General features: G+C 41.6%; 1 protein-coding gene across 4 annotated transcripts in view; it reads right to left on the bottom strand.

Annotated features, from left to right (window-relative positions):
* Positions 1-11797, bottom strand: part of TMEM45A (transmembrane protein 45A) — a 91013-nt gene extending 79216 nt beyond the window's left edge. For all 4 annotated transcript variants that reach the window (XM_035274225.3, XM_078352224.1, XM_035274220.3 and 1 more), the window contains exon 1: positions 11456-11797. The gene's annotated coding sequence lies outside the window, so the exon portion shown is untranslated. The remainder of the gene's footprint in view (positions 1-11455) is intronic.
* Positions 11798-12196: the final 399 nt, after the last annotated feature.

The following is a 12196-nucleotide window of genomic DNA, read 5'->3' as shown; positions in this document are numbered from 1 at the left end:
GCTGTCTGTGAGGGTGAAATAAGAAGAAGTCTGAGAAGAGGTTGACACCTAATCAACAGTCACTCGGTCATTAGTTGTTAATGCATCCTCCTGTGAAGCAAAAGTTTCATAGCAACACTGTGGTCACAGACTCACTCACTTTCGTGAAGTACCTTATGCTGGACAAAATCCCATCACTTCATGAAACCTCTGCAATGACACTTAGAAGTAAGGAGGAATGGTCCCAATTTTCTGTTGAGGAAAATGAGGCTTAATTTATATAGAGAGTTTCCCAAACGTGCCCCAGCTGGGTGAGGTATTGATTCATCTGTCTGCTCCTCCACTGGAAACAACCTGTCCAAGAAGTCATAGAAGCAGCAAGGAGAGGCCAGCCACAGTGGCTCACATCTGTAATCCCAACACTTTGGGAGGCTGAGGTGGGCGGATCACTTGAGGTCAGGAGTTCGAGACCAGCCTGGGCAACATGCTGAACTTCACTTTACTAAAAATACAAAAATTAGCCAGGTGTGGTGGTGCATGCCTATAGCCCCAGCTACTAGGGAGACTGAGGCAGGAGAATTGCCTGAACCCAGCGGGTGGAGGCTGCCGTAAGCCAAGATCATGCCACTGTACTCCAGCCTGGGCAACAGAGTGAAACTGTGTCTCAAAAGAGAACAAGAAGGAGAAGGAGAAGGAGCAGCAAGAAGAAAACAAGATCACCCTTCTCTTTGGCAATCCAGCTTCTTACCCAAGTACATACACACAGAGGTCAGTGCAGACGGAGGAACAGCAACACCAGGGATGCTGGGGGTCAGTTCTCCTGGGTACCTGCTGAAAGGTAAGATGCCTGGAAGGAGTCTGACCCCAAAACTCCCCATTCTTCCTCCACACAACCTTTTTTGCCCCTTTTCACTTTGGCTTCCTCGGGCCTTTATCCCCAAGGTTTAGCCATGGCATGATTTTAATGTGAGCATTTTTCTATCATTTGTTTTCTTCCTTGCTAACATCTTTAATATTATTTAATTTTTCATTACTTATTAAAATATACAGTATTTAGGCCAGGTGCAGTGGCTTGCATCTGTTATTCCAACACTTTAGGAGGCCAACGCAGAAGGATCGCTTGAGGCCAGGAGTTCAAGACTAGCCTAGACAACATAGGGAGATCCTGTCTCTACAAAAAAAAAAAATTAAGTTAGCTGGGCACAGTGGCACACACCTGTAACCCCAGTTACTTGAGAGGTTGAGGCAGGGAGATGCCTCAAGCCCAGAAGTTTGAGGCTGCAGTGAGCTATGGTCATGCCACTGCACTCCAGCCTGGGCAACAGAGTGGGACCCTGTCTCAAATTTAAAAAATAGATAAATAGATAGATAGATAGATAGATAGATAGATAGATAGATACATACATACATACATACATACATACATACATACATACATATAGATAGATGACAGATAGATAGATGATAGACAGATAGAAAGATAGATGATAGATAGATGATAGATAGATAGATGATAAATAGATAGATGTGATAGATAGATAGATAAATAGATAGATAGATACATACATACATACATAGATATAGATAGATGACAGATAGAAAGATGATAGATAGAAAGATAGATGATAAATAGATGATAGATAGATAGATGATAGATAAATAGATAGATGATAGATAGATAGATGATAGATAGATAGATAGATAGATAGATAGATAGATAGATAGATAGATGATAGACAGAATCCCCAAAGCTGTCCTAAATGCATTTCTTACTATTACTATATATATCCCTCGATTTTGGTTTCTTTTAATCTGCCTGTAACAGTTTGTCATAATCATTAGTCTGAATTATTCCTGGCTTGTAAGGAGAAAGAAATAATTAGATAATTGGTGAAAAACTCCCTGAGGTGAAGAAAGGCATGAGTCTTCAAACTGAAGGGACACATCAGGAGAAAAGGTGTTTAAAAAAAACAAAACAAAAGATCCATACCTTGACATATCAAGGTCAGATCTGGAACTTTATCCTTTTCGTATTTCACAGTGTGAGGGTGGTAATATAAAATGTAGGTCTATAAACTTAAGATGATTAAAAGTAATATCTTTTACTGAAAATGTTAATTTGTGGTCAACTCTGGTCCGAGATAGACACAGTCTCTACACACAAATGTTTGAGGAACGTATTCTGAATTTTATGAGAGTAGTTAATAATCCCAACATTTTGATGTTTTACTTTATTTCTTTACCTTTGGAGGAATCTTTAAGGAACCGATATGTCTCGTTTTAAGAGATATCTGTCTGAAGTTCAGAAATTGCTTAAATTTCACTTTGGTCTCTTTTTCTTCTATGAAATTTAAGATAAATTAAAAGTAATATTTTTTACTGAAAATGTAATTAGTGATCAACTCTGGGTCTGGGATACATACAGTCTCTGCACACTAAGAATTGGGTCTATTTGAGGTAACCCTAGATATTGACTCAAGTCAGAAAGTGGACTAATTACACTTGCAGGTCATTGAGGGGGAATTCAGAAGTCTCCTAAACACCTATGTCAATACCACGGAATGACTGTGGCACTGAGGGACATTTGGCTCCAAAAAAAAATGAAGTTAATAGGAGCGCTATAAACATTAGTGAGAAAGAGTCCACCTTTCAGCTTAGTGAGACAAGCGAGTTTTCATGGGAATGAGGCAACAGGATAAAAAGGTAGCCTCTGTAAACATCCAAGAAGAAGGAGTTTCCATCCATTTTATTTGTTTTTAATTAGGACCTTAGGTAGAGCTTTCCTCCAACTGTGACTGCTTGAGGCTGGTTCTAAGCATTGTCGGGAATGAAGAATACCAGCCCACCTGTGAGGGTTTGGAACTTTGGCTGGGAAACTCCTCCCACTAAGATCTGTGGTTCTCAATCCATGCCAAGCATCAGATCTCTGGGGAGTTTTCACAGATGGCTTAGCCTCACCCCACACCTCCGGAAAGAGAATCTCCAGGGGCAGGACAAGCATGGGTGTATTTTTTAAATACTCCACAGGCAATTCAGCTACACATAGGCTAAGTACCACAGGACTAGCCTGTAGAATTCTCAAGGGGTAAGATGCTATCTTTTGGAGGCAGTGGGAATGTTCAATGAAAGGAGAACTAAAATCAGAGAAATGTCCACGTTTCAAAAAAATACCATTTACCGTTCTAAAGATCAGTTTCCTTAAGCATATTATATTTTCTAAAAATACGTTTTCTCATCTACTAAAAAGAATTTAGTAAAATATTGTGTATGTGTCTTTAAGCCTGTGGAATTTCAGGAATTCTGAAGAAAGGTGCAGGCATACATACCATCCACTTCCTTGCTGTGGAAAGCACCACCTTGCTGGTCATTTTCTTAAAATTTCTCTTGAAAGAGAAATAAACTGGCCACAGAGGATAGCAACCTTCGCACAAAACAGCAGGAAGAAAGGAGGCATCTGCCTCTGGACCTGTTACCACTTCAGGATTGCTGATGGCACCAGAGGGGCCCAAGCTGCTTAGAAGTGGTGGTGAGTGGATGCAGAAAGAATCTGTTGTCTTCCGAGCTTTCACTGAGACAGCCAAATGTGAGAGTCCTTGGCAGGGGCAATGAAAGTCGGACAAGACTGGAAACAGTCAGGCTGATGGCTCACAGAGAGGAGCCAAGAGTCCAGAGAGAGGGAAGAGTGTAAACAGGCCTCGTTCAGCAAATGTAGCCCAGAACCACTGTTACATCTTACAGAAAAAGAGCATTCTTTCACTTGAATGCGTTGTCTGTTCTCCGGGACAGAGTATGCTCGTGAGATCTCTAGGTCTCAGTGGACAGATTGAGATGTGTGTATTTTATATTGTTGAGACTTTTTAAAAAACAAAGTCAGAATAATGTATAAAATATGGTCCCATTTATATTTTTTTTAAATGTTTATGTTTAGATCTCTGCCTGTGAACGGACTCTTGGAGAAGGTCTAGAAAAATATAGACCAAACTATTAACAAAGTTTACCTCTGAAGAGAGTAGTGGAAGGAAAGAAAACAGGTAAATAGAAGGGGAACCATTACTTTTGACTCTGTACAATCTATTTCCATTTTATTTGACATGAGGACATTGCTTTTTTAATTCTAAACACCACAAAAAGGTAAAAATAGTCAAAAATAATAGCTATCAGCCACCATTACTGTTTGACCACAGGATTAATTTTTCTTGGAAATACTAAAAGCTACAATAATTTTTCCTTGGAAATACTAAAAGCTACAATAATTTTTCCTTGGAAATACTAAAAGCTACAAAGTGTAGGGGTTTGTTTGCTTGTTTCTCTGTCTGGCTTTGTTGCCCAGGCTGGAGTGCAGTGGTGCTCTATCGGCTCACTGCAGCCTCCACCTTCTAGGCTCAAGCGCTTCTGCTGCCTCATCTCCTAAGCAGCTGGGATTATAGGCACGCGCCACCACGCCCAGCTGATTTTTGTATTTTCACTAGAGATGGGGTTACACTATGCTGCTTAGGCTGGTCTCGATCTCCTGGCCTCAAGGGATCCACCCACCTCAGCCTCCCAAAGTGCTGGGATTACAAGCATGAGCCACCACACCCAATCCAAGTATAGAATTTTTGAGTAATTCTATAAGAAAAAATCAGTACTTTAGACATAATTAGAAAAATGTCGGCCGGGCGCGGTGGCTCAAGCCTGCAATCCCAGCACTTTGGGAACCCGAGGCGGGTGGATCACGAGGTCAAGAGATCAAGACCATCCTGGTCAACATGGTGAAACTCCATCTCTACTCAAAATACAAAAAATTAGCTGGGCATGGTGGCACGTGCCTGTAATCCCAGCTACTCAGGAGGCTGAGGCAGGAGAATTGCCTGAACCCAGGAGGCGGAGGTTGCGGTGAGCCAAAATTGCGCCATTGCACTCCAGCCTGGGTAACAAGAGCAAAACTCTGTCTCAAAACAAAAAGAAAAGAAAAATGTCAAGAATAAATCAATATTTTTATACTACGGCTATGTCTATGCTAATGATATCTACATAGAGATAAACATTAAAATGGTTGATTAAAATTATTAATGAACTGCTTAACTATCCACATTCAGAAGAATGAAGGTGAACACCTATTACCTTACACCATTTACAAAACTTAAAATGGAACAAAGACTTATACATAAGAGCTAAAACTGTAAAATGCTCAGAAGAGGACATATGGAAAAAGCTTCAGGACATTGAATTTGGCAATTGTATCTTAGATATGATATCAAAAGTGCAGGCAAAAAAGAAAAAATAAATAAATTAGACAATATCAACATTTTAAACTGTTATACATCAAAAGACACTACCAACTCAGTGGAAAGGTAACCCAAAAAATGGAAGAAAATATCCACAAATCATATATCTCATAGGGAATCAACATCAAGAATATATAAAGAACTCCTACAATACAAAAAAAACCCTAACTTTACAATGGGCAAAAGATTTACAAGTGGCCAATAAGCAAATGAAATGATCTTTAACATCACTAATCATTAGGGAAATGCAAATCAAAAGCACAACAAGATGCTTCACACACATTAGGATATCTATTATTTTTAAAACTAAAAACAGAAAATAACAAATGTTGGTAAGCCTGTGGAGAAATTGGGACCCTTGTGTACTGCTGTGGGGATGTAGAATTAAATGGTGCAGCTGTCATGAAAAAACAGTAGGATGGTTACTCAAAATATAAAACATAGAATTGCCATCTGATCCAGCAATTCCACTTCTGGTTATATACCCAAAATAATTGAAAGCATAGAGCTAGATATTTGTACACCAATGATAATAGCAGCATTATTCCCAGTAGCCAAAAGATGGTTTATTAGTTAGGGGCCTCGGTTCTCCAGAGAAACAAAACCAGCAGAATACACACATACACACACACACACACACACACACGCACACACACGGAAAGACTGAGTTTGAGAATTGGTTCACACAATTGTGGAGGCTAGCAAGTCCAACACCTACAGAGTAGGCTAGCAGCCCGAAGGTGCAAGGAAGACTTGGTATAGTCTTAAGTCCTAAGGCAGTCTGGAGGCAGAATTGTCTCTTCTTGAGTGGAATTCAATCTTTTTCTATTGAGGTCTTCAACTGATTAGATGAAGCCTCGAAGTCTGATTTAAATATTAACTTCATTGGTATTAGACCATTTTCACACTGCTATAAAGAAATACCCTAAACTGGGTAATTTATAAAAGAAAGAGGTTTCATTGACTCAAAGTTCCACATGGCTGGGGAGGCCTCAGAAAACTTACAGTCATGGCAGAAGGCAAAGGAGAAGCAAGGACCTTCTTCACATGGTGGCAGGAAATGGAGAAAGCAAGGGGGGAAAGGGCCCCTTATAAAACCATTAGATCTCATGAGAACTCAGTATTGCGAGAACAGCATGGAGGAAGTTGCCCTCAATCACCTCCCACAAGGTCCCTCCCTCGCCACATGGAGATCGTGGGGATTACAATTCAAGAAGAGGCTTGGGTGGGAACACAAAGCCAAACTGTATCATCAACTAAAAAATGTTTGGCCAAATAGCTCAGTAATGTGGCCTAGACAAGTTGACACATACTTAACCATCACAAATGAAAACAACCTAAATCCCTCTACCAACAGATGAATGGATAAACAAAAGATGGTATATTCATACAATGAAATATTATTCAGCCTTAAAAAGGAAGGATATTTTGGCACATACTACAACATGGGTACTTGAAGACATTTTGCTAAATGAAATAAGCTAAATATAAAAGAATAAATATTCTATAATTCCACTTATATGAAGTACCTAGAATAGTCAAATTCATAAAAATAGAAAGTAGAATACTGTTTTCAGAGGCTGATAAAGTAAGAGGTACAGGGATTTATTGTTTAATGTGTATGAAGTTTTAGTTTGGGAAGATGAAAAATGTCTGCAGACGGATGATGGTGATGGTCACATAACAGTGTGAATGTACCTAATGTCATTGAACTGTATACTTAAAAATGGTTGCAATGGTCAATTTTATGTTATTATACATTTTACCACAATTAAAAAAGAATTATGGCCGAGGCAGGTGGATCACTTTGGGAGGCCGAGGCAGGTGGATCACTTGAAGTCACGAGTTTGAGTCCAGCCTGACCAACATGGAGAAACCCCATCTCTACTAAATATACAAAATTAGCCAGGCGTGGTGTCACATGCCTGTAATCCCAGCTACTTGGGAGGTTGAGGCAGGAGAATCCCTTGAACCCAGGAGGTCGAGGTTGCAGTGAGCTGAGATCGTGTCATTGCACTCCAGCCTGGGCAACAAGAGTGAAACTCTGTCTCAAAAAAAAAAAAAAAGAATTGCTTACATGTACAGGCTTTACTGTGAGCCAGGCAACACATTAAATGCTCTCCATGGATTTCCTCATGTAATGCATATGAGTATCCCCATATTACAGGTAATAAAACCTTCTAGATGAAGTGTCTTGCTCAAGGCTACATTATTAAGAATCAGACCTGAAAATCAAACCCTCACAGCTTCACTTCAAAGCCTGCATGCTTAGTCACTAGGACATACTGATAAGAGCAACAACATTAGATAAAGAGCAAACTAAAACTTTTTTCAAATATTTTAAAGTTGATTCAATACACAAAATATTTAAGGAATGAATTCCCAATAAGGTAGATGCCAAATCCAGAATGGGTATGATTAATAACTATACACCAAAAATAGCCCTTCATTGACAGTCACCATGAGAAGTACTTAGCCCAAAACCACAGCATCTCCGGAAATAAGAAGAGAAAGCGGTATGCCCCAAAAGTAAGAGTGGAATGTTTACCTAGCATCTGCCCCATTTTCCCACAAGTCTTGGGACATTTCATAGTTTTTCTATTTATTTTTTAAAATAAAAACAGTGTGATCACAACTTCCTTTTTCAAAGGGGACAGTCATTCAATTGACATGTATCGATTGTCTATTAGACAACCAGGTGCTATGTGGGTTTTGTCCAAACAAGGTGAAAAGACAGAGTGCTTGCCTGCAATGAGATCCACGTGTCTCTGGTTTCCACGTTTCATAGACAAGATTCATGTTGATATTCTGGCCCCTCCGGGCAAGTTTTATCAACTCAATCTCTCCAAGCATGCCCTTTCTCCAATGATCTTCCTTCCATGTACTTCTCAACTATCACCACAGCAAACAAGAGCAGTCATCGCTGTATTATACCCAAGGTAGTGCAGCCTGTTGGTTAAGGCTTGGGCTCCAAAGTTAGACTGGGTCTGCACCTGCCACCTGTTCATTGTGTGATCTTGGGCAAATTTCTTAACCTGCCTTTGTTTCTGTCTCCTCAGCTAGAAAAACAGGACACAAATAGGTACCAACCCTCACAAGATGGATGTGAGGATGACATGAGCATCATCAGAACGTCCACCACGTATTAAGTGATCAGAAAATATTAGTCATAGATGTATCAAATAGCCATCTGTGAATAACGGACTGTTCCAGGGATCAGGGGAGAATAATAAATGATCATCCAAGGGAAAGGGGGCCTTAGAGATCATTTCACAGATGATGGCAAGGAGGACCACGAGGGCTCAGTGTCTTGCCTGAGGTCACACAGGTGGTCAACAGCAGTACCGGGCACAGCTCCCTACCACAGAACAACATTCTCACAGAAGAGAAAGCAACGGAACTTCAAATTGACCCTCCACTTAGGTGCATATTACAGTTCTTGTCTATTTCAGTAATTGTAAATTATGAAGTTACATGTTTTACAATATAAGTAGATGATTCTATCAACAGGATGAGAAAGAGCTACTCGGCACACACTATGGGTGTATATGAGGATGGGGAGGGTTGTAACAATCACATCCATGTTAAAGACTTTAGGGCATGGCCAGTTAACAAAAAGTAGCCTGGGTAACTGCCCTGAGCACCAGACCACTTCAGCAGAGCTCCAAGATTGCCACCACAGAATGAGTCCAGAACATAGGACCCAGACCCACTGCCTATCCCTGCCTGCCCATCTCCTTGGATGGAAATTACAGAAGCAGTGAAGCAGATGGGAGGGGAATGCTGGGCAAGAGAGGAGACTACATCCCAGAGATGGATTATTCCAGAAACACCTCTTCTGTGTAACTGCTGCCGGTTCAGCTTGCCATCTCCCCACCAATCTATCTCCCAAGCCTGTCTTTCTTTATCAGGTAATTCATGCTACACCTTCGTACCTTTCCAAACTTCCCTTGAACTAACCTCCCACAGATTATCCCAATGTCCCAACATCCCCAGGATAGCTCCTCACTTTCCAGACACAGTGCCTTTGCCCCTGTGTCTCCTTCCTCCTGAAATGCTCCTGCTGCTCTATAATCCCTTCCTTTCCTCCCATTCCAAAACTGTTTGGCAAAACCCATTCCCAGAAACGTAAGCCCTTCCGTGAAGTTATCCTACAACAGATGGCCTTTTCCTGTCCCCTGCACTTCCAGAACCTTCTAGATCTTCCTAAGATGATCAATTCTACCTCACTCCTAGTTCAAGACTCTCTCTCCTTGACAGCCTCATATAATGCTGGCTAGCAAGTGGTCAGCACTCAGTTAATACCAGTTGCTAGAGCAGAAGTCAGAATGGCAGCTGGGGAAACTGACGTGCAGCAGCGCAGGCTGGGAAGGAAGGCACAGAGAGTGAGTACAACAGCAAAGGCATACTATGGGACTATGGGGCAGAACTATTCCAAGTGTATCATGTACGCTAAGTCAGTCCTCAAGACAACCCCAGGATGAGGTAGGTGCCATTATTATTAGCACATTACAGCAGAGGAAACTGACAGCAGAGGAGGAAACTCTCCATGTTACAGAGGAGGAAGCTGAGACACAGAGGGGCTGAGTAACTTGCCCGAGATAAGTTACTGTGGGGCTGTGAATTGAACCTGGCCACCTGGCTCTTCACATTGCTTTTTTGCAGCACTGTTCCTCTAAGCCTGCCTTCCTCCAAATCACTTCAGCTGCTCCACTACTTTGTATGCATTACTTTTCTGAACCAGAAACACACTCTGCAACTTTTAATTCTCATGCTACATTCCCATCTACTGCTTTCTGAGCCAGAAATTAAAGATACATTCTATCCAGCTCTCCCATGACAGTAAATAACATATGACAAAAGTCTCAAATCGAAAACATTGCCTAAACAGAGGGGATTATAGATGTTTCAGATGGAGTGGGCCTCAGGCCACTCACCCGACTTAGTATTTTTCATCATTCTATTTCTAAATCCTGAAATGTATACTGGAACTATCTGCAAGCATGTACATATAAAAATTGCATATTATTTTCATAGAATTATTGTTTTAATATACAATTATAAGGTTGAGCACTGTGGCTCACACTTGTAATCCCAGCACTTTGAGAAGCCAAGGCAGACAGATCACCTGAGGTCAGGAGTTTGAGACCAGCCTGGCCAACATGATGAAACCCCGTCTTTACTAAAAATACAAAAATTAGCCAGGCTTGGTGGCAGGCGTCTGTAATCCCAGCTACTTGGGAGGCTGAGGCAAGAGAATCACTTGAACCCTGGAGGCGGAGGTTGCAGTGGGCCGAGATTGCACCATTGCATTTCAGCCTTGGCAACAAGAGTGAGAATCTGTCTCAAAAACAAAATATATATATGCGGCATATAGAAAGTATATATACCATAGTATATGTATAGTATACGTATACTCTACACATATAGTATATGTATACTCTACATATACATATACTATGGTATATATACTTTATATATATGTATAATCTACATATACTGTAGTATATATACTTCATATAATGTACTGTGTATTATATAAATACACAATTATAAGCTTATGAACACAGAAAGTGGCCTGTCACATGTTTAGTTTTTTTGGGTTTTTTAAAACAATTATAAAGGAATTCAGGTATCCCACTATGGATAGGAGAGCACCAAAAAGACATCTGTTTGACTTGCAACTACCTCCAGATTTAAGTGAAAAATCCAGCAACTACCTACATAATACCGGTTTTACATAATTTATATTAAACATCCTATTAATGGAAGCAAAAGTGCTAATTCTGAATAGGTCAGATAATTTTCTCAATCTCCCATCAAAACAGCCCGAGTCGGGGACAGAAGACGATTTTGGCTTTACAAATGTGCACAGTATTTTCACAGAAAGAAAATAGAGATATAAATTTATCAATAGATTCCATTTTGGAGTTAGAGGTTTACAACAGGATGCCAGTCAAATTTCTGTTCCCAGGAAATTTAAAACTAGTGCACCAAAAAAAAGAAAAGAAAAATTTAATACCAAACCAAAAAATTTTAAATTAAAATTTTAGCGAAACCGAAGAGAAGGGAGCGAAGGGTCCAGTTTGTGGCACCAAGTGTTATTTTTCTCCCCTGGCTGAAGAGAAAGCTGGTGAGAACAGCAAAAAGACACAGGATAGAGAGCACGGCAAGAGAAATATGATATCCAGCATGTATCCAAAACTTACCCAACTTGGTCTGTTTACTCAACACTTTATTTTTCCCACTTTGCCAGTTTAAGATCAGACAGCGGCTAGGCTTTTGTTGTTGCTGTTTCTGTGCTTTTGATCCAGAGCCCCATGAAAATTAAACTGTGTGTTGGATGGGATCTGGCCACGTCTCGCATTAGGGGGAAAAAGTTTTAAACTTCTGGGTCCCTGGTTGCTTCTCTGGGAGAACGAATAAATAGTAAGTGGCGAGAAGGAACGGACGTGGGGGACGTGCTCGGCTGACGTCGGCCCGCGAGGGGGCCGCAAAGCTCCTCAACACAGCTGTCCAGATGTGCTTCATCGGTTTCCCTCGCGGGGCACGGGCCTCGGCAGCCGCGGCTGGCACAAACCCCAGCTCATTGGTGGCCGCGGCTCCTCGCTTGCCGCCGATTGGCCGGACGGCCCGCCACTCCTGAAGGCCTCGGGCCCGCCCCTCCCGCAGGCCCGCTCGCTGCATCCTCTGAGGGAACGTGGAAGTGCGGCGCGGGCGCTGATGTGGCACTCGGCGGCTGCGCGCCCCGGACGGCTCGGGGCCTAGAGGGGGTGGCCGACACCCAGGTCTTGCCCCCACCCCGGCCTCGTTACGCCCCTTCATGTAGACAGACCGTTCTGTTTAAACAGGATGATGTGTAGCCGTTTGGGGGCTGAAAATAAGGCGCGCCTGGTGCTTGGCATGGAAGAGGCTCCAGGCTGCCCACGCCCCCAAAGGACTTTCGGGCC

This window comes from Callithrix jacchus, chromosome 15 (assembly GCF_049354715.1).
Source record: "Callithrix jacchus isolate 240 chromosome 15, calJac240_pri, whole genome shotgun sequence".
In the NCBI taxonomy this organism is placed as follows: domain Eukaryota; kingdom Metazoa; phylum Chordata; class Mammalia; order Primates; family Cebidae; genus Callithrix; species Callithrix jacchus.
The sequence above is the reverse complement of the archived record's forward strand: the minus strand, read 5'-3'. Positions and strand labels throughout refer to the sequence as shown.